Consider the following 20,062-nt stretch of genomic DNA (forward strand, 5'->3'; position numbering starts at 1 on the left):
TGGAGCCAGAAAATATCTGCCTAAGGACCTTGCTGATCTTAATGACTTGTGTGATATCTTATCTAGGGAAGAATTTTAGTCTTGCTCACATCACAATCTGAATAAGCAAAATAAGGAAAAATAAGGAAATATGTTGGGATATAAGTTCTAATTAAAATTTTGCCTCATGAAAGCTGCATCTATAGAGTAAGGAAAATGAGTTGCTTTTTCTTAAACAAATCTGTACATGAGAAGGTGGTCATCCTATTTACTGCTTATCAATTAAATCCCCCCCTTGTTTGGCACTATTTTTAACGTGTTCATGTGCTAAAGTAATCAGCCTTTCTGCTGTAAAATGTTCAAACCATTCTTAAAGTTTACAGTTGCCATGATATTAACATAAGAGATTTTATTCTGTCATTAACCCTCATTAGTTCAACAGTATTTGTTATTTGATTGTATAGTCCTGTGTGCAGCTTGCAATTACAAATCCCCCGGTAATATACGAATGTATTCTGCAAACCACTGAAGACCTTAGAAACCTACACATGACACCATCTGGTTCATCGCTTTTCTCAGTAAAAGCACTGTGTCTTCATGACTCAGGCAGTTCAGAACTGGGAAGAAAGGGCTGCTTTGGTTAAGACACAAATCCATATAAATTTGCAGCCTAGCATTACTTAGTTCTGCATTGATGTTGTAATATTTCTGTTTATTTTTCATTTTGACTTTTTATTATCAGTCACGTCACTGTACTTCCTTGTTTTAGCTGAGAAGCACAAGTACCAACAGAGCCTGAGAAAAGTCCTTTCTGCCTTTTCAGGTTGGGTGGGAAGCACAGTCTCATGAGACTGAGTCCTATTTTGGTCTTGTAACCAAAAACATTTAAATAGGTAGGGAGGAGATTTAAACCTATGCATTGTATTTCACAGAATCAGAGAATCACAGACTGGTTGATGCTGGAAAGCATCTCTGGACATGATCTGGTCCAACACCCCTGCCCAAGCAGGGCCACCTAGAGACAGTTGCCCAGGACCATGTCCAGATGGCTTTTGAGTATCTCTAAGGATGGAGACTCTGTAGCCTTCCTGGGCAACCTGTGCCAGGGCTCAGTAAACCTTACAGTGAAAAACTGTTTCCTGATGTTCAGAGGGACCCTTCTGTGTTTCAGTTTGTCATTGCCTCTTGGTTTGCCACTGGGTATCACTGAAAAGAGGCTGGCTCCATCTTGTTTGCACCCTCCCTTCAGGTATTTATATATACATTGATGAGATTCCCTCTCAGCTTTCTTTTCTCCAGGCTGAAGAGTCCCAGCTCTTTCAGCCTTCAGACACTTCTCCCAGGTGCCATGATCCATCAAAGATTATTGGGAGTGGCCTCACAATGACATCTGCCAGCTCCCTCAGCACTCGTGGGTGCATCCCATCTGGGCACATGGACTTACATAAGACCAGTTTGCTTAAGTATTCCCTGACCTCATCCTCTTCTACCAAGGATACATCTTCCCTCCTCCAGACTTTCCCCATGGTCTCTGAGGCCTGGGATTCCTGAAGGCCAGCCTTGCTAGTAAAGACTAAGGCAAAGAAGGCATTCAGTACTTCAGCCTTTTCCATGTCCTGCATAACCAGGTCCCTGTCTCATTGACCAATGGACCCACATTTTCCCTAGTCTTCTTTTTGTCACCTATGTACTTACAGAAGCCCTTCTTGTTGCCTTTGACATCCTGGCCAGATTAAATTCCATTTGGGCTTCAGCTTTCCTAACTTTCTCCCTGGATGTTTGGACAATGTTTCTGTGTTCCTCCAAGGTTAGCTGTCCTTGCTTCCACCTTCTGTATGCTTCCTTTTTGTGTTTGAGTTTGGCCAGGATCTCCTTGTTGTATTGGTTTTATGTGGCAAGGTTTTGGTAGCGGGGGGGGTTACAGGGGTGGCTCCTGTAAGAAGCTGCTGGAAGCTTCCCCTGTGTTCGAGAGAGAGCGAGCCCATACCAGCCGGCTCTAAGACGGACCCGCCGCCGGCCAAGGCCAAGCCAATCAGTGATAGTGGTAACGCCTCTGTGATAACATTTTTAAGAAGGAAAAAAAAGTTGGGACGGGGAGAAAATAGCCACCGGAGAGAGGAGTGAGAACATGTAAGAGAAACAAGCCTGCGGACACCAAGGTCAGTGAAGAAGGAGGGGGAGGAGATGCTCCAGGCGCCGGAGCGAAGATTCCCCTGCAGCCCGTGGTGAAGACCCTGGTGAGGCAGGCTGTCCCCCTGCAGTCCAGGGAGGTCCACGGTGGGGCAGATATCCACCTGCAGCCCGTGGAGGACCCCACGCCGGAGCAGGTGGGTTCCCGAAGGAGGCTGTGACCCCGTGGGAACCCTGCGCTGAAGCAGGTTCCTGGCAGGACCTGCGGATCTGTGGAGAGAGGAGCCCACGGAGCACGGTTTCTGGCAGGACTTGTGACCCCGTGGGGGACCCACGCTGGAGCAGTGTGCTCCTGAAGGACTGCACACCGTGGAAAGGACCCATGCTGGAGCAGTTCGTGAAGAACTGCAGCCCGTGGGAATGGCCCACGTTGGAGAAAGTTCGTGGAGGACTGTCTCCCGTGGGTGGGACCCCACGCTGGAGCAGGGGAAGAGTGTGATGAGCCCTCGCCCTGAGGAGGTGAAGCGGCAGAAAATAACATGTGATGACCGTAAACCCCATCCCTGTCCCCCTTGTGCCGCTGGGGGGGCTTGGTGGAGAAATCCGGGAGTGAAGTTGTGCCCGGGAAGAAGGGAGGGGTGGAGGGAAGGTGTTCTGAGATTTCGTTTTATTTCTCATTTACCTTACTCTGGCTGATTTGTAATAAATTGAGCTAATTTTCCCTAAGCTGAGTCTGTTACACCCGTGATGGTAATTAGTGAATGATCTCTCCTGTCCTTATCTCGACCCGCAAGTTTTTTGTTATATTTTTCTCTCCCCTGTCCAGCTGAGGATGGGGGAGTGATAGAATGGCTTTGGTGGGCACCTGGCGTCCAGCCAGGGTCAACCCATCACACTTGTTCATCCATGCAGGCCTCCTGGCATTTTTGCCTGACTTCCTATTTGTTGGGATGGACTGCTCTTGAGCTTAGCGGAGGTGATCCTTGATTAACCAGCTTTCTTGGGCCCTTCTTCCGTCCAGGTTCTCAACCCAAGGGACTCTTCCAAGAATATCTTTGAAGACACAGAGTCCGCTCCCCTGAAGTCCAGTGTTGTGATCTTGCTTTACACCCTTCTCACTGCCCCCAGGAGCGTGAACTCCACCATTTCATGATCACTGCAGCCAAGGCTATCTTTGACCTTCACATTCCCAACAAGCCCCTCGTTGTTGGTGAATATGAGGTCCAGCGGAGCACCTCTCTTTGTTGGCTGAACTGATTTTGGTTGAGTTGTATTCAAATTGATCTTTCAAATATTGAAGTTGCAAACATGTGCTGATGATCTAGAGTAAGTTTAATGTCAAAATGTCATGTTAGTAGATGATTGTCATTGTCATTGAGGGGGGCTGGTGGGGAAAGCAATGCCTAACATGGGAGAACTCACTGGTGGTACCACTTGTCACAGGCAAAGGCAGCCAGTCCCCAGCTGACTGTACACATTTTGCTTGTGCAGAAACTTAGTTCCTAGGACCTACTGGGCTTACAAGCATCTTTCCAAAAAGCTGTTTTTAAAAACACTAGTCCAATGACTCCTCAACAAAAAGTAGTAATAAAATAAAAAATAAAGCTAGTAAAAAGGGGAAAAAAGTATCATTTGTCTAACACAGGAGTGCATTATGACTACAGAATGCAAGAATTATGTATGTGAATGAAAGTTGGATGTGTTTTTAAAATTTGCTACCAAAATGTTTAGGTCAGTGTTCTGGTTTCAGCTGGGATAGTTAACTGTCTTCCTAGTAGCTGGTACAGTGCTATGTTTCGAGTTCAGTATGTGAAGAACGTTGATAACACTGATGTTTTCAGTTGTTGCTCAGTAGTGTTTAGACTATAGTCAAGGGTTTTTCAGCTTCTCATGCCCAGCCAGCGAGAAAGCTGGAGGGGCACAAGAAGTTGGCACAGGACACAGCCAGGGCAGCTGACCCAAACTGTCCAACAGGGTATTCCATACCATGGGACGTCACATCTAGTGTATAAACTGGGGGGAGTGGGGGTGGGGAATCACCGCTCGGGGACTAGCTGGGTGTCGGTCGGCGAGTGGTGAGCAATTGCCCTGCGCATCATTTGTACATTTCAATCCTTTTATTACTACTGTTGTCATTTTATTAGTGTTATCATCATTATTAGTTTCTTCTTTTCTGTTCTATTAAACCGTTCTTATCTCAACCCACGAGTTTTACTTTTTTTCCCTCCTATTTTCTCCCTCATCCCACTGGGGGGGGGGGGGGAGTGAGTGAGAGGCTGTGTGATGCTTAGCTGCTGGCTGGGGTTAAACCATGACACTCAGCAAGTCTGAGCCTCTTTCAGTGGGTTCAGGTCTTCTTCTTGAGAAAGCTGACCAGTGACCAGCAAGTCTTCATTAAATAACACCACTGTTGACCTGGGGACAAAGGCGTCATATTTTACAGTACTGCTAAGCTTGCCAGGCATTAACTACCCTAGCTGTGTAGGTGCCAAACAAGTACAGCAGGCGAGCAGCTCTTTACTTAAAGTGAAAGCAAAGCTGTGCCCGATGCCCAAATCATTTCTATCAAGATATACAGTTGAGGGCTTTTTCCTATCAGGCCTCCAAAAGGCTATTTCTACAGGGGAAAAAGTTAAAAAAAAAAGTGAATTTTGCATAATCAGCATTAGGAATTTGTATTACTTATTCTTCTAGTGGTTATTGGTTTTAAAATAAGTTCCATGCTGAGGCAAGAAATATATTTACATAGAGATGTTTCTAGAAGAAAACTTCTTCCCCTGTCCCCATGTTACATTCATTCATAATTTCACATCTGTCACAACTGGTCTATTACAAACTACCCAAAAGATTGTGTTCCTTGAACTCAGGAGGAAATTGTATTTTATGCTTGCAACAAAAATATTTTATTAATTTTTTGGTCTAAATAAAAAACCCAGCTGACTGTTACGTGAATACAGGAACTGAGAAATGCTAATACTATGTTTGTAAACCAGACTGGATTAAAAGAAACCCTGAATGTTCTATAAGCCCTAAGTATGGCTCAGACAAAGAAAACTTCAGATCAGGCAATTTAAAGGACAACTTACTTATTCTTGTTAAGAGAAATTTGGGGTACAAATAAAAAAAAAATTGTATTTCCAATATTGCTTTATTTGCCAAATGCTGTATTATCTGAGACAAAAAACGTTTTCAAGATGATATGTGAAGGATGGGATTTTATGGACTAGCCTTACACTATGATTGGGGTTTTTTGAACAAATACCAAAAATGCAATTGTTTGACAGCGTAAATAAAAATTTAGGGCCACAGAAAGTTCTGTATTGGATCAGATCAGTGTTCCAACTCTGACCAAGAAATGCTTCAGATATCTCAAAGGCACATACCGGAATGGATATTTTTGGAACAGCCTATTATAAATCACCTTATTCAGCAATCTAACTTGTGCCCCCAAAGCATGAGAGTTCTTATCTTATATTTTTAATACTAACTAATCTGCAACTGTGGATGATCACATTATCTGTATAAATACATAAACCCCACTGAATCTATGGCATTTTCTGGACAATCATTCCATACAGATCGCCAAGTGTACAAGACAAAGTAAATACATTACCTGGCAGAAGTACCTGAATCACTTACTTTTTTTCAGTTATATGTCTAATTTGTGTTTTGACAGAATAAATAACCACTGTGTTTTCTACCTGGCCTGAAACTAGGAGCTTTCCAAACCTTGTGATTATTTATAAGGAACATCTTAGGATGTCTCCTATTCCTGCTACATCTTGTTAGAGATAAGGATGTCTGGAAACTATAACAGTAGTTCCATGTAAGAGCACATTATTGCTACTAACGAGGAGTAGCAGCACTGGTGGTGTTCCTGCTGTGTTCTGTATGTAGCTGGCTGTGCCCATTAAGCTATGAATGACTTTGACATGTAAGTGCTGAGTAATGCCCAGCACACCATAGGTCAATGACATATTAAAATCCATATTTTGAGAGAGAACGTTATAATATGATCAGGTAACTTAGTTGATTGTTTTCAAACAGTACAGGAGTTATTGCATGAGGAGGAGAAAACCTGTGTGCCTTCTGTTTCCTCTGTGTTGAACTGATCTGTAGGTGGCTTTAGCTTTACTCCTTGTCTTTCCTATGGGCCAGCAGGGGCAGAGGCAGGGCCCTCATGCTCTTAGACCACTTGTCTCTGTTTCCAGTACATAAGGTCTGCTGAGATACCTGGAGGCAGCAAAAAAATAAATGCACTGATTTCAAAATAGCTTTCAGAGGAGTACCCTTGTTAAGATTGGAAATCTATAAAAACATGTGTTTTAGGTAATGACTTTCTTCCTCCTAAGGGAGAAAAGATTTCAAAGGGCCCAGTGATTCCCTTTAACTTGAAGAAAATGCATCAGGCTGATAGAGGAAACAAATCCTGGAAATGCAAGTGTTACAGTTTTACAAGCAAGCACAAGGAAAAACTCGCACTCTTAAAACTTGCATGGCTAACATAAATGAGATAATCTATTTTAGTTTTAATCTGAGTAGTTGTATGTGGCTGCACATCAAAATAATGCAAGGTAAAGAAGCACAGGAGGAGCCTCTTTTTGCCGGCTTTGCTGTGTTAATAGGAACTGCCCTTTAGGTGGTGCTCTTAAAATTCACCTGCGTACCAGAGCAGCGGCTGCCCAAGCAGGGTGCGCAGTCCTGCTGAGCAGTGCTGCACTGTAAGGGGGAAGAGCAACCTTCCACACAGGCCATCAAACAAATCTTCATCATTTTTAGCTTTCTTCTCAGATACCTAGCGTGGTCCTTGGTAAAGGTACTTCCAGTCTTTTGCCTCAAGTACCTCTCTTCTTACCCACTTTCTACATGATCAGTATTTTTATTGCTGCAATACTGACTTCTCCTCACCCACTTCCTGCATTGCTGATGAGTAGGGGAATAAGAGAGTCTGGAGACAAGGAAACTAAAGAAATATCTCTGTGCAGTGTGTCACTGCACGTGACCCTTCTCTTGAGTTCCTGGTTGAGTCCTGGAATGCTGCCTTAGCTGTTTGCTGGATGGGTAGGCAGCAAGAAGTGAGAAGGAAGAGGGTAGTCATGTATCTTTCATTTCAATATATTCTGTTTTAAAATTATTGGTAACATTTTCTGTGGAAAAATAACTTGTTTTGTCATCACAATATTCAAGTTTATCCACTTTTTTGCTCTCTCACCTTTTTAGCATAGAAATTCTCATGAGTTTTGAGGTAATGTGAGGGGACAACTTTTCTTGTAGTATTCTCAATGTTTCCTCATACTGCTGTTACATTGCAAAAGCAGGAAATGTCACATGTGTACAAAGGGTGTAAAAATACAAACACAGTTCTCTAAACACTCTTGGGCTTTTCAGAACAATAGTATTTCTCAAGATTGACTGATCGTATTGCGTATACACAATGCTTTCTCTCTCTGCTAAATACTTATGACAAAAAAGAGAATGAACTGCCTATTTGTCAGCTGAGTATATTTTCCTCTGGCTACAATCTGCAAAAGATAAGTGTTAGTATAGTCAATTTTTCCATGTCAGAGCAGAGCTCTAGCCAGTGCCACTAGAAACATATTCCTGCCCACACTTGTTAGAGAAACAGCAACTCCCTGTCCCAGAATAAAGCCCCAGGTTACAGTTTTCCAGCATGGGGTGTCTCTGTAGTCCAGCTGGTGTCAGCTGTTGTTTAAGCACCGCATTAGCTAGTGGGTGTCTAATTCTTCATCAGGACAGGGATTCATTCTATCTAAGTGTGGAAACAGCACTAATGCTTCGCCCTTTTCTGTGTAGTTTTCAAGTAATTTTGTCATACAAGATTCTTCCTTTCTTAATCCAAGGTTTTTTCAACGTTTCTTTCTTTCTTCCTTCTTTCTTTCTTCCTTTCCTTCTCTCTCTTTCTCCCCCCAATATTGGCAGACATCTAAGGCAGTAAAGGCTCATCTGTTCACCCTGATTTAAACTGAATGTGGTTGGTTTTTGTCTTTCTTGATTGTTTTTTCTAACAACCCAGATCTGACATACAGGAGCATGCAACATGCTTATAAAAATTTTCCAGTGTGTCACATTTGTCTCCCTTGAGGGAAAGGACTGAGCAGGAGTACATTGAGTGCTCCTGGGAACTTCTTCCTCTGCTCTGGGATGCAGTGCTTTCCAGATTTTTCTTGTTTCCTTTTCATTGCCAAGCAACCCACAGCCCTCAAATTATTTGTAGGCACCTTTCTAATGGGACTATGCAATCAGGATGCAAATGACTAAATTTTTTTTTTTTATGTGGTACAGCTCTTATTCATTGCTCCTGAGAGCTTAGATTTTCAGGTGGGATCAGGTCCTGCCTCTGCCTCTTCTTGGTTACATCAAGAGCCACTCCTCACTGCTGGTGGGTGCAGGTAGCACCCCGTGGGACAGCTGGGCCAGAATAATTCTGGCCCCCTGCAAAGCTGGGCATGTGCCATGGTAATTTGCCTTTCCTCTTACGCAGGTTAACTAAGAAAGGACTCAGATGCTTCCCACTTCAGCTTCCACATTTTTCTCAAGGGTTTTGTCATAAAAATCTACAGTCTTTTTAAAGGGGAGTAGATAAATTTCTCCAATAATTTGGAGGACAGATACTCTGGCCTCTCCACAGCTTCCCAATCTCTGACTCAGCATTTTATCACTTGTCCCAGTGTACAAGCAGTTGCTTTTTTTCCATGTGAACAAATTGCTAACCCCCCCTGTTTCCCATCTGCTGAATTCTGGGTTCCAGAAAACCCCAAGAGAAGCAGCACAGTGCTGCACTCCTTGTCCTTTGGGCCTGCATGAGGAACATCTTGGCAGTGTGGGTGCATGGTGGCCTCAGTGAACTGGTCAGCCTTCAAGCCAAGAAAGACTCAGGAAAGCTTCTGCTACAGAAACCCATTTAACTGAGGGGATCAGGTTTTCAGCTTGGTTTTAGGCAAGTCCCTTTGAGGCCTTGTTTGTTACCATCCTGGACTGCTTTTCATAGCTGGATTTTCATGACTTTACTGACCTCCTAAAAGGGCCTGAGAATTTTTTTTTCTCCAAAGACATGTTCCTTTTCTCAAGAATGTCTATATTTCAGTATTTTCTCATGAAGAGTTACACTACCCATGCAGAGGACATAATTCGGAAGACTGGTTCAAATACTTCTGCCAATAATTACTCCCACCCCTCAATTTATAAAAGATCATCTTCTGTATGGGAAGGTCTGGGTATCAGACCTTGCTCCTGACCCTTTCTTAGCTGTAGGGGAACATGTGATATATAATGAAAAAGAAAACTATGCAGAAGAACAGGAAGATGATCCACTTAGTTCTTTCCTTTCCAAACTAACAGGCGCGTAATGTTCCTGTCTTTCATTTTACCATTAAATGTGCCACAAGTTCTTTCATCTGGCAATCGTTACATTGAATTCAGCCAGTTTTGCAAAAGGCTGAAAGTTATTTCTGTGGCAGAGATATTTTATATCCTTCAAGCCAAGTTTCACGGGTCTCTACTCCATCACATGCATGAGAAAACCCCTCAGCAGGTACAGCTCTATTGAGTTTACCAGTGACATCCCTGGGAATGCACTGGGGGCTATTACAGGCCAGGCTAAGCCATGCTGGGAGGCCATGGAGGCATGAGGTGGTTATAAAAAAGAAAACAAGGTTTTCCTTTTCTATCACTCACAAATTAAAGTCTGCTATGAACACAAGTTTTTAATTAGGTTGATGACTGTGGGAAATGTATGTGCAGTTAAACTAACAAGTTCATGAGCTCTTGATCATAAGCTGTACTGTGATGAGTAGCACAAACCTGACTGTTTCATCAACCTGCTGAGTTTTTCAGCATAAGTGAACTCCTGAGAAGGACACTGCTCACCTGAGAAAGCTTCTCAGCATTTACTGATGGGTTTGTTGCCCAAAAAGAATTTTAATTGTCAGCTTAATACACTGGACTCCATTATTTGAAACAAAACCTTGAATTGTTTACCTTTTCAGATTAGGTTATGTAACTCTCTAGGCCCTAATTGGGAAAGTAATCAGGCTTCTAGGAAGTGGTGAAGAAGCACATTCCTTCTCTTTCTCTGAAAAGGCAAATTCCTTTTCGTTTCTGCTTTACTACACTTCAGCCAAAGTAATGGGAGGATTTTTGTTGTTATCAGTGGACTTCAGACCAGCACTATTGCCTTGATGGTTGAACTGTTTTTCTGATCTTAAGCCTGAAACAACAAAGAGTTTCTGTGTATTTATGGTTTTATCTTACTATCTAATAGTAACAAAGTCGTCGTCGTCTTTTTTTTTTTTTCCCCCAGACCCTTCCTTGCTGACAGTGATGACTTTGATCTTTTACAAGTTTGAAAACAGAGGCTTTTTCAACAGATTGGTAAACCAAGATATCACTCTGACTTTCAAAGATTTGAATGCGTTCGGAAGAACATGTTTTCAAAATAATATTTAGGGTAACATTTAAAGGAATTAAAACTTTATTTGGAATATAAATATGAGTCTAATTTTAAACAGTATAAAAGCATTGGTGTGGGCATGATGTCTGAGGACAAAGATAAGGGATGGAGGTAACACCTTTTATTAGACCAGAGCAAAATACAAATGGAGAAAATTACCCAGGGTTTAAGCAGATATCTATGAACTGATCATCTCTTAAAGAAAATGCACCTGGTATGTGTGAAGAAGGGGGACCATTAATTTGAAGTAAAGCCGAAATTAAAAAAATTTGCCTTTTCAGAGAAAGAGAAGGAATGTTTCCTAGCCTGTTTAAATTACTAGTGTGATGAAGGCAGATCTTGAAGTTATTTGTTTTCAGTTGGTTTGTGGTTGGAAGGAAGTTCTACCTCTGCCTAATTATCTAACTCCTTCCTTGGGTTGTGCTTCTCTTGAACAAGCTCCTCATTATATCAGTCTTTAAAGAAGCACTGAGCAAAGTGAGAGAGCAGCAGCTTGTGTCATAGAGCTAACTAATGACAATAAATTCACAAATGTGCCGTTGGAGCCTTCACAGGCTTTGAGGACAGGACTGAACACCTGTCAGACAAGCGGGCTACAAGATACCATGAAACTCTGGGAAAGAGCAACAGAAAGGGCCAGGGGTGGGAGAAAAACCTTTAACTTGGAGCTCAGTAATGAAGAAATTTCTTTGCATAACTACTTGTTTGCCTGTGTAGTCATTATGGGATGCAACACTTAATGGGGACAGAAGTTCAGCTAGTATAGTCATTCCACCTGTTCTGGAGCTGGGGGCTACACTGTGAAGAACTCCTGGGAAACAGAAGCACTAAACACTAGTGTCCAGAGTGATGGTTCTACAGGCTTTCTTTTGCCCATATACACCTAGATTGGATCACTTCCTTTGTATACTAGGTGCAGAGTGATTTTTACTGTCCCTGTTTCTCTCTGAGCACAAGAACAGAGAGAAACATACATTTTACATGGCAGCAAGGATATGTGATACATGTCCCAACCTGTGTGCTACATGGGACTATGCTAATGGTTAAATCTTACTTTCTGTGTCCTTTGTGACACTCTGCTGCAGGCAGGTCAGATTTTCCTCTTTCTGAGCAAATCAGTTTTCTTTAGAACAACATGCCCTTTCCGTATCTCACAGGTTCAACAAACTTTGCAAGAGTTTGCAAAGTGTAAGGACACAAGAAAAGGCAGATACAAGAGATCCAACTCTTGTTTGCACTGTAGCCACTCCACGCTTATTGGCAGTACGCAGGAGCTTCAAAAGATAGCTTACACTAACCTTAAGGTGGTTTTAAGCTACCAGATTGATGTAAATGGTACTCAGTGCATATTTGTCCACACAGTACCCATGACTTAATTGTGCAGACACTGTAAAAACAGAAAAGCTCTCCCTTGAGCTTCTGGCCATCTAAGGACAATGTGCCAGAATTTAACCTCCTGCAGAGGTTGTCCTTCTTACCTAGAGAGAGGCATGACTTGTGGCACATTAATACACAGATGTGAGCATGCTGCTGTAGCAGATGGATTGCCATTTGGATGTGTATTACCACAGTCTGCATTAGATGGACAGACTACAGCAAAGGAAGGTGCTGAACAAGGGAACTGCATAAGGTGAGATGATCCATGAAGAAAAATGCACCAAGTATGTGCTTTTATGGGAGACATAGGCAAAGCAAGCTTCCCTCAAATCATTAGTCTCAGATAAAGCTACCACATGCCAAGCAGAAGTGTTGCTCTCAGTGCTTTCTGAAGGAAAGAGCAGCATGCTGAGAAGGCCTGTGCCTTCCCATGATGATCACAGAGAGATAAGTCCTCAGCACATGTGCTGAAGGGAAAAGATTTATCACCGACAATCCAGTGTGGAGACAAGAGGCCAGATGTAGCTGACCTCAGGGGTTGCTTACCTGATAGAAACAGAGGGGATTCCCTTACAACATCGATGACCTTTACTGTACTGAGAGCTACTCCTGGCACCATACATTTTAACCGTGCTGTACAAAGCCGGAGACATGTTATTTTGGCAGAAGACACCACCAGGTGCTGGAGCATAGGCACTGCATGTAGGCTTTCCTAAAGGAGAAAACTGTTATGAACCATACTAACTGCCCTGTACAAGTTTTTGGCCATGCTATAATGTATTTTTTCTGCAGTGCCAAAGCAAACTAAAGACCTTTGGCATTTTTAAAATATGCATTAACTTGAAAGCCCTTCAAACATAGTTTTAAGGTTTTTCTAAAATAGATTTGGAAAAATGGAAGTAAATCGAAATGAGGCTTCAGGGAATGAAGCACTCAAAATTAATTCTAACTTATTAGGTGACTGTGTTTCAAACTGAAGATGCTCCTGATGATGATAATGCATAACATATTACTGATGTATCTCTACAGCTTCCAGCTGAGAAATCACTCAGGGTCCCCTACAGCATATTATACTGCATGCATGAGACCTGCATAGGTATAGGAGCTAGTGTGACTGAAAAGATCACCTATTACTTTATTTTATGCTTAGGAGAAAAATTATTGTAACCAACTATGTGTAATCAGAGTTTTTCATGGCAACATGAATTTTAAAGGAATGAGGAATTTGAATGTCTTCAAATAGTTACATGATTAAATATTAAAAAAAACACCTGGGCTCTTCTTGGCATTCTGACTCATCTGCTCCCATGGGCTGTGTGATGAGACTCATGTTCTAGTGCAGCACCCACCTGAGGAGGAAACAGGAGAGGCCACTCCATGATCACCTTGAGGCCAGGGGGGCTGCAGTCCTGGAGCAGAAGTCTTAGCATTGCTGGAAGGTGCCTTCTAAGGGGCTTGTAGGTTTCTGTCTGACCTGAAAAGCCTGAAAGCAGATGAAGGGAAGGAGACTTTGCTGAAGCATCTCTTGTAAGCTGCCAAGTGGGAAAAGCTAGTTTTGAGTCTGCTGCATACAAGAGGACTGTGCTGGTTGTCAGCGTTACATCCACTCTTGATGCAAGAGTAGAAAGTGTTTACTGGATGCAAACTGTGTTTCAAATCCTAACAGCTTTATCAGTTTTAACTTTTTGAAATCAAATAAATAATATTTGTCTGTAGGGCAAATCACAGGCCAAGCCCAAGCTTGCTGGCTGCTTTGCTGCCCACCAGTTTTATCCATGTGTTGAAGAGATCAGTATATGCTCATAGAATTTAGTCAGAATTCACTGTTTTCCAATAGAAAACTGCCCTGCTCAGATCATTTACCAGCACCTGCATTCACTCCTCACATAGATCAGTATTGATATCTGGGTCAGATTTTTTCACAAATCTCTTACCTCTACTGAAAACCAGCAGAATTATGACATATATTTAGCAATATCTTCAGTTTCAGAAATGTACTTGGTCAAATGTTTATCCACATGGGATTCCTGTTTTAGCCCAGCATTTAAAATATTGTAACTCATGTTGCTTTCCTTCTATGTTAATACCACTTTACTCTTTTCCACTTGCTTCCCTTGTTCTCTGTGTGTTGCATTGTGATATTTCATGTGTGTTGAATGAGCTCCTTGTGAACCTGGAAGAGCTCACTTCAGTGACTGGGTTTGACCTGGCTGGGACTCCTGGCTAAAGCTGCAGTAAAGCCAAAACTCCATGATTCAGGCTGAGAAAAAATTGGTGTTTAAATTTTCTATCATCTCCTATTCTGTTCCTCTGTTTCTGCCCCTGATTACTTGGAAGCCCCTGGGAAGCTCACTTCATGCTCTTCTCCAGCAGTCTGCTCAGGGAGGCATGATGAGATTTAGGAGTGAAGGGAAAGCAGAGAAGAGCTCTGTGCTGTTAACAGACTAATGCAAGATTGCTTGGCACACAGACTGGAAGCTGCCTGCTCTGGCAGTGTCAATGGTAACAGCAAGAGGAGGTGACTAAAACCAAGCTGCCTCCTCCTGAGGCAAAGTTACAGGTATGTTCCAGCAGAAGTGTCCAAAGCCTCAGCTGAAGATCTTGGCATTGCAGGACTTGCTCTGAAACATCCCCTCCAAACTCCTGTCAGCTGATCTCTATGAGGACTGGAGAAGTGGAGCAGCAAGACAGATTAGAAGAACTGAAGACTAAGTTTTTCAACCAGTCCCACTGCTATGGACCTACTGGGACCCCTGTGTTAAAGGATGGCAGCCCAGCCAGCCTGGCACTGGGCCTTGTCACTCTTGATTTTTGACGGCTGAAAAATGGGGGCAGAGAGGAAAGTGCAGAGGTGGGAACTCTGTGGTGGACAGAGCAGCAAACTTCTGGGCTTTACCTCCCCTTCCAGCCCCACAGTCAGTAACTGCATGCTTGGCCACACAGCCCAGGGGCAGAGTACCCACTGGAGTTGGCACCATTAGGGAAGTGTTGATTGCCCTGGGAGGCATGCAGGTAGCACTGGAAGCTGTGGGATAGGAGGGCTTATGCGCAGTTTGGAGCCAGGTTGAAGACCTTCCTCAGGGTAAGGACTGGCTTGTCCCCGTAGACATGTGCACAGCTGCACATGTGTGGGAGCTCATGCAGAGACAGGCTGCATCCATGCCACCTGCCCAAAGCCCCTGCTCATGCAGATGAGCTCTAGGAAGGAGCAAATGTCTGTTCTGAGCCCTTCATCAAGGAGCAAATCACCCTGATGCCCGCTCTGCTTCTCCTGTGTTTCCTCCAACTCCTCATGCTCCTCTTCCTCCAACCTGCTGTGCTCTCAGCCCAGCTGCTTTTCACCTGCAGGACCCAGTGCCCCCCATTCTCTGCCAACCCTACTGCCAGGGCCTGGGCAGGAGGGTGAGGGGCAGCAAGTCCTGAGGCAGGGCCTCTTGCAGGAAACCTGGGCATTCCTGCAGCAGCCCTATCTCCCTACTAGGAATTGCAGCCCCTTGGGAATCCTACAGGACAGTCAGGGATACTCCACATGGAAATCAAGCTGATGCTGGAGGCATTGATTCAGGAAACTGTGCAGCAAGCTTTGCTCGAAGATCTGACAAGGTTGCAGAGTTTGCTGAGGTTCCATGCCAGGAAGAGCAGAAGGGGCAACCCGGAGAGGAGGAGGTACAAGTCACTAAGAGCAAATGGGACAGTCTCACTAATGCTTTTTGTAGCAGTTACAATCATCTGCAGCAATGAAAGGCAAGACCTGAAATAGTCTGATTTGCCTCAAAGGGTTCTGCTGGATTTGACACCCATCAGAGCAGCCTGGTCTCTTCCCACCACACTTTGCAGAGGGCTTCCATTCTGTGACACAGGGCAGGAGTATTTCTTTGGAGCAGCCATAATCTAGGGACCTTGTGAGGCCAGGTACTTGATCAAGGATCAAAGGAAGACTAGAGAAAACATGGGCCTGCTGCTGAATGGTGCAGGGGACCTGTTAACAAATGACATGGAAAAGGCCAAGGTACTCAGTGCCTTCCCTCCTCAGTGTTTACTGATAAGACCAGTTTTCAGGAATACCAGGTCCCTGAGACCCTAGGGAAAGTCTGGAGCAAGGAAAACTTACCCTCAGTGGATGAGTACTAGGTTAGGGACCACTTAGACAAACTGGACATACATAAATCCATGGGGCCGAGTGCTGATGAAGCTGTGTGATGTCATTGCAAGACCATGCTTTGAATGGTCATGACGACAGGGAGAGAACAAATGACAATCCTGTCATCAAGAAGCCAAGAAAAAAGATCTGAGGAATTACAGGCTGGTCAGCCTCATCTCAATCCCTAAAAAGGTGATGGAACAACTGATCCTAGACACGAGTTTCAAACACATGAAGGACAAGAAGGTGAGCAGGAGTAGTCACTATGATTTATGAAGGGGATAATCAAGCTTAACCAATGTGATGGCCTTCTACAATGAGGTGACTTGCTTGGTGTCTGAGGGGAGGGCAGATCCAACAGTGGATGTTGTTTACCGTTACTTTAGTAAGGCTTTTGGCACTGTCTCCCAAAACATCCTTGTAGACAAACTGATAAAGTATGGGCTACAAAATTGGACAGCGAGGTGGTCTGAAAACTGGCTGCATGACAGGGCCCAGAAAGTTGTGATCAGTGGCAAAAAGTCCAACTGGGAACAAGCCACTAGTGGTGTACCCCAGGGTCAATACTGGGGCCAATACTGTTTAACATCTTCATGAGTGACCTGGATGATGGGACAGAGTCCATCCTTGTCATGTTTGCAGATGATCCAGAACTGGAAGGAGTGACTAGACTAGGTGGCTGCACTGCCATTCAGAGGGACCTGGACAAGCTGGAGAAATGGTCAGAAATTAACCTCATGAAGTTCAACAAAGGAAAATACAAAGTCCTGCATCTGAAGAAATATAACTGCAGGCACCAGTACTCCTGGTTCACAGCTGTTCTCCTCCAGTCAGATCAGATGCCACAGTTACAGGGTCATGGTGGATTAAGGCAGCAGGTGCCATTCTAACCAGAACATCGAGTGCCCAAAGCCTTCTGGGCCTTTTAAAATGTTTTACATATTTAAAACCACTTTAATGTTGGAAAATTGCCATTCCGTCTATGTAGGGTGTTGCTGCTGAGCTGAAATAATACAAGTGTCAGGCATGATACCCTACCCTTTCTGCTGGCTTCATATTGCTTCTGAGATGGGCTGCTCTCAGGGGCTTGGCTGCACTCAGCAGCAGTAAAATGATGAAAGATTGCTAATTATTTTCCCTATGTTAATCATCTGTATACTTTATGTATTACACAGCCAACACTGCTCTGCCCTTTTCTGATAGTACCTGCGCCCTTGTTGTGCAAAACAAAAATCACACTGTGCCTGCAGTCACGTGTATCTCATGAAAGGCTTTAAAATCCCTTCTTCTAAGCTTCCTCAGCTACAGATTAGGACATTCATCCTAAATGAAAGGGTGAGAGAAGGATAATTCCCAAGATGCAAAGAGTACCTACAGTGTTTGACAAACCCTGCTGACCTCTCCCCAGTTTGCTGCTCCTCCTCCATCATCCCTGGCTCACACCTCCTCACCCACACAGCCAAGGACCTCGGAGGATACTTTTAATGCATGTGAATATAGAATCTAACTAACAGATGGATTTTTTCTGTGCCTCTGAGTGAAAGCACTGCAGTTGAAGCAGACTATGTTCTTCCTCCCTCCTTCTCTAACAGTGGGACTCGATAATCTTAAAGGTCTTTTCCAGCCTAAACAGTTCTATGATTCTCCTGTGTGCAAAACTCAACCCAGCAATTGCCATTGGAGCTTCTTTTTCGTACCTCTGTTGTGGCCTGTTGTCTCTAGTAAGACCCTCCACCCTCACTATTGGTTTTAAACCAGCCTCACAAAGAATGCACCCAGCAGGTGCTCTTCAACTGCTTTTCAGAAACAGAAAGTATTTTGGAGGGTTGATGGTGCCAGTGTTTCCTGTTGCCAAGAGAATCATGCTGTGTGCTTCTGGTCCCCTGGCTAGCCCTGGTTCCTGACTGAGGGACCTGCTCTGACAGTGACAGGAGAGCAGGGAGAAGAGCCAAACACCATAATCCAGCTGGGCCACTTTGACTCACTGCTTTCCATTTAAATAACTCCTTTGACTGGGGCTAGGCTAGTGACAGGGATTGGTTTTCTGCTTCAGGCCCTGGTCCCTTGACTTCTAGCATTGCATTTCATTCTGTGCTCCATCAGAAAGGTTTAAGAGGTCAACAACAAATAATATCATGTTGAATTAACACTTTTTTGCCATGCTTTTTCATGGTGTCTCTTTGGCAAACAGTGGTTGAGAAAGGGTCCAATGCATTTAGCTGGGATGCAGGCAGTGAGCAGTCAGAAAACCCAGAAGCTGCTGAGGAGTCTGGGCTGCAGCAGTGACCTCCAGGCACTGGGGCAGGCAGAAGCTGCTGGTCTTCTCACTGCTTAGAAAGGAGGGACTGACCCCTCAGTCTGTCAGGAGCAGTTTTCTCCTCCCATCTCTTTCCAGCTGGAAGAGTCTGATCAATTAAACTGAGGATCGGGAAACACACTTTGAAGCAGACAAGCAGACTTACCATGTCTGAGTGCTCAGTCACAGAGATGAGCATGACTCATCGCGAGAGTTAATAAGGGAAGGTCACGCCTGCTTCTTCTGTATGAATGAATATCTGTAATATGCACCAGAAACAGTTTTTCATTTTACGCGCTGTGAGTTTACACAAATAGTCATCTTTTTGATAGGCAACTTTTTTCAGGTGAGTTTTGAAGTAGTTTAATACGAACAAACCATGTCAGATCAAGGCCATCCTGAGACAAGCTTCTTCCAAGAGACTGGTTAGCAGTTAGCTGCAATTACAGAATCAAAAATTGAAATGGATTTAGAAAATAGAAATAGAAATGGATTGCAGCCTTGGCTTGCTAAAATTAAGTACAAAACATGTACTGGGTAAATTAAGGGCTTCTCATTGTGCCTCTAGATGACTTTTTCCTGCTCTGATCCAGTTAAAAAAACATGACTTGCTGATTGCACTGCAGAAGTGAGAAGCAGGTCTGGCACAATACAACTGCCTGGGAAATGAATTACTCCTTCTCTTGCTGGCTTCTCTGGCAGGAATGATGAAAGATGATTCTGGTAAAGCTGGAAAAAGCTTGTATTTTAACCACAGGAAACCTAAAACACAAGGACAATCAATCAAGCTCCTCCTGAGACAGTAACCTGGGAAACTAACAAATTATACGAACTTCAACCTTTCAAAATTTTCCAAATTTTATTTACTAACAGTCCCAATTATCCTAGAAAGTCCCCTTTCCTGAAGTAAAAATAATAAAATGACAGTATTATGTATATAACTATTAAAAAAACCTAAAAAAAAAAAAAGTACGTATGTATGCATGCATTCATCAGGAGTTCTGAGTTAATATCTGAGCTGGTTTCCTTTCTTGGATTTCATTAATTTCACAGCTTGGTCTCACAATTGCTTTAAGGTGATCTAATTGGAGGGTCTTTCTGAAAGAGTGCAGACTTTGCCTCTGCAATGCTCTGCTCAAGCCTTTCCTTTGATTTTCTACATTCTATTACTATTTCACAGCTGATTTTTTTCATTTAAATTCCAGTTTCATTTCTCCTTCCTCCTTTTGTTGAAGATGTTTTGTTGTTTAGTTGTTATAGCAGACAAAAACAATTTCACAATAAACTGTTTTATATCCTGTTGTGTTGATGTTTTTGCTAGATAAACATATATTTCCTTTCCATTAGAAATTATTAAACCTATGTGGTACTGTATAACATGAGCAGCATCTTTGATTTTGTTGTAATACACACATTTTTACAATGTCAGTGTTTTACCCTCAGTTGTTGCACAAATGGGTATTGGGTCCTTAGCTTCCTATTTGCATTTTGCTGATGTTGCAGACTTTAGGATTGGTGGCACAAAGTATCTAGCTAAAATAATTTCATGCAATATTCTCTGATATTGCTACTTTTAGAAAGGAAGAAAAAAAGAATCCAGTATTGTGGAAGAAAAATAGTTAATGTCTCACAGGCCTCTGCAGGCCTCCCTAGTTAAGAAACATTTGCA

At 43.2% G+C, this 20,062-nt stretch overlaps 1 long non-coding RNA gene across 1 annotated transcript in view; it reads right to left on the reverse strand.

Moving 5' to 3' along the window:
• LOC138683711 (uncharacterized) overlaps positions 1-18,647 on the reverse strand; it is a 33,312-nt gene extending 14,665 nt beyond the window's left edge. Inside the window, exons 1-2 of the long non-coding RNA XR_011323125.1 lie at positions 18,560-18,647; positions 13,306-13,439 (exon numbers count right to left, since the gene is read on the reverse strand). This is a non-coding gene — a long non-coding RNA (uncharacterized lncRNA). The remainder of the gene's footprint in view (positions 1-13,305; positions 13,440-18,559) is intronic.
• Positions 18,648-20,062: the final 1,415 nt, after the last annotated feature.

Source organism: Haliaeetus albicilla, chromosome Z (genome assembly GCF_947461875.1).
Source record: "Haliaeetus albicilla chromosome Z, bHalAlb1.1, whole genome shotgun sequence".
NCBI classification, from domain to species: domain Eukaryota; kingdom Metazoa; phylum Chordata; class Aves; order Accipitriformes; family Accipitridae; genus Haliaeetus; species Haliaeetus albicilla.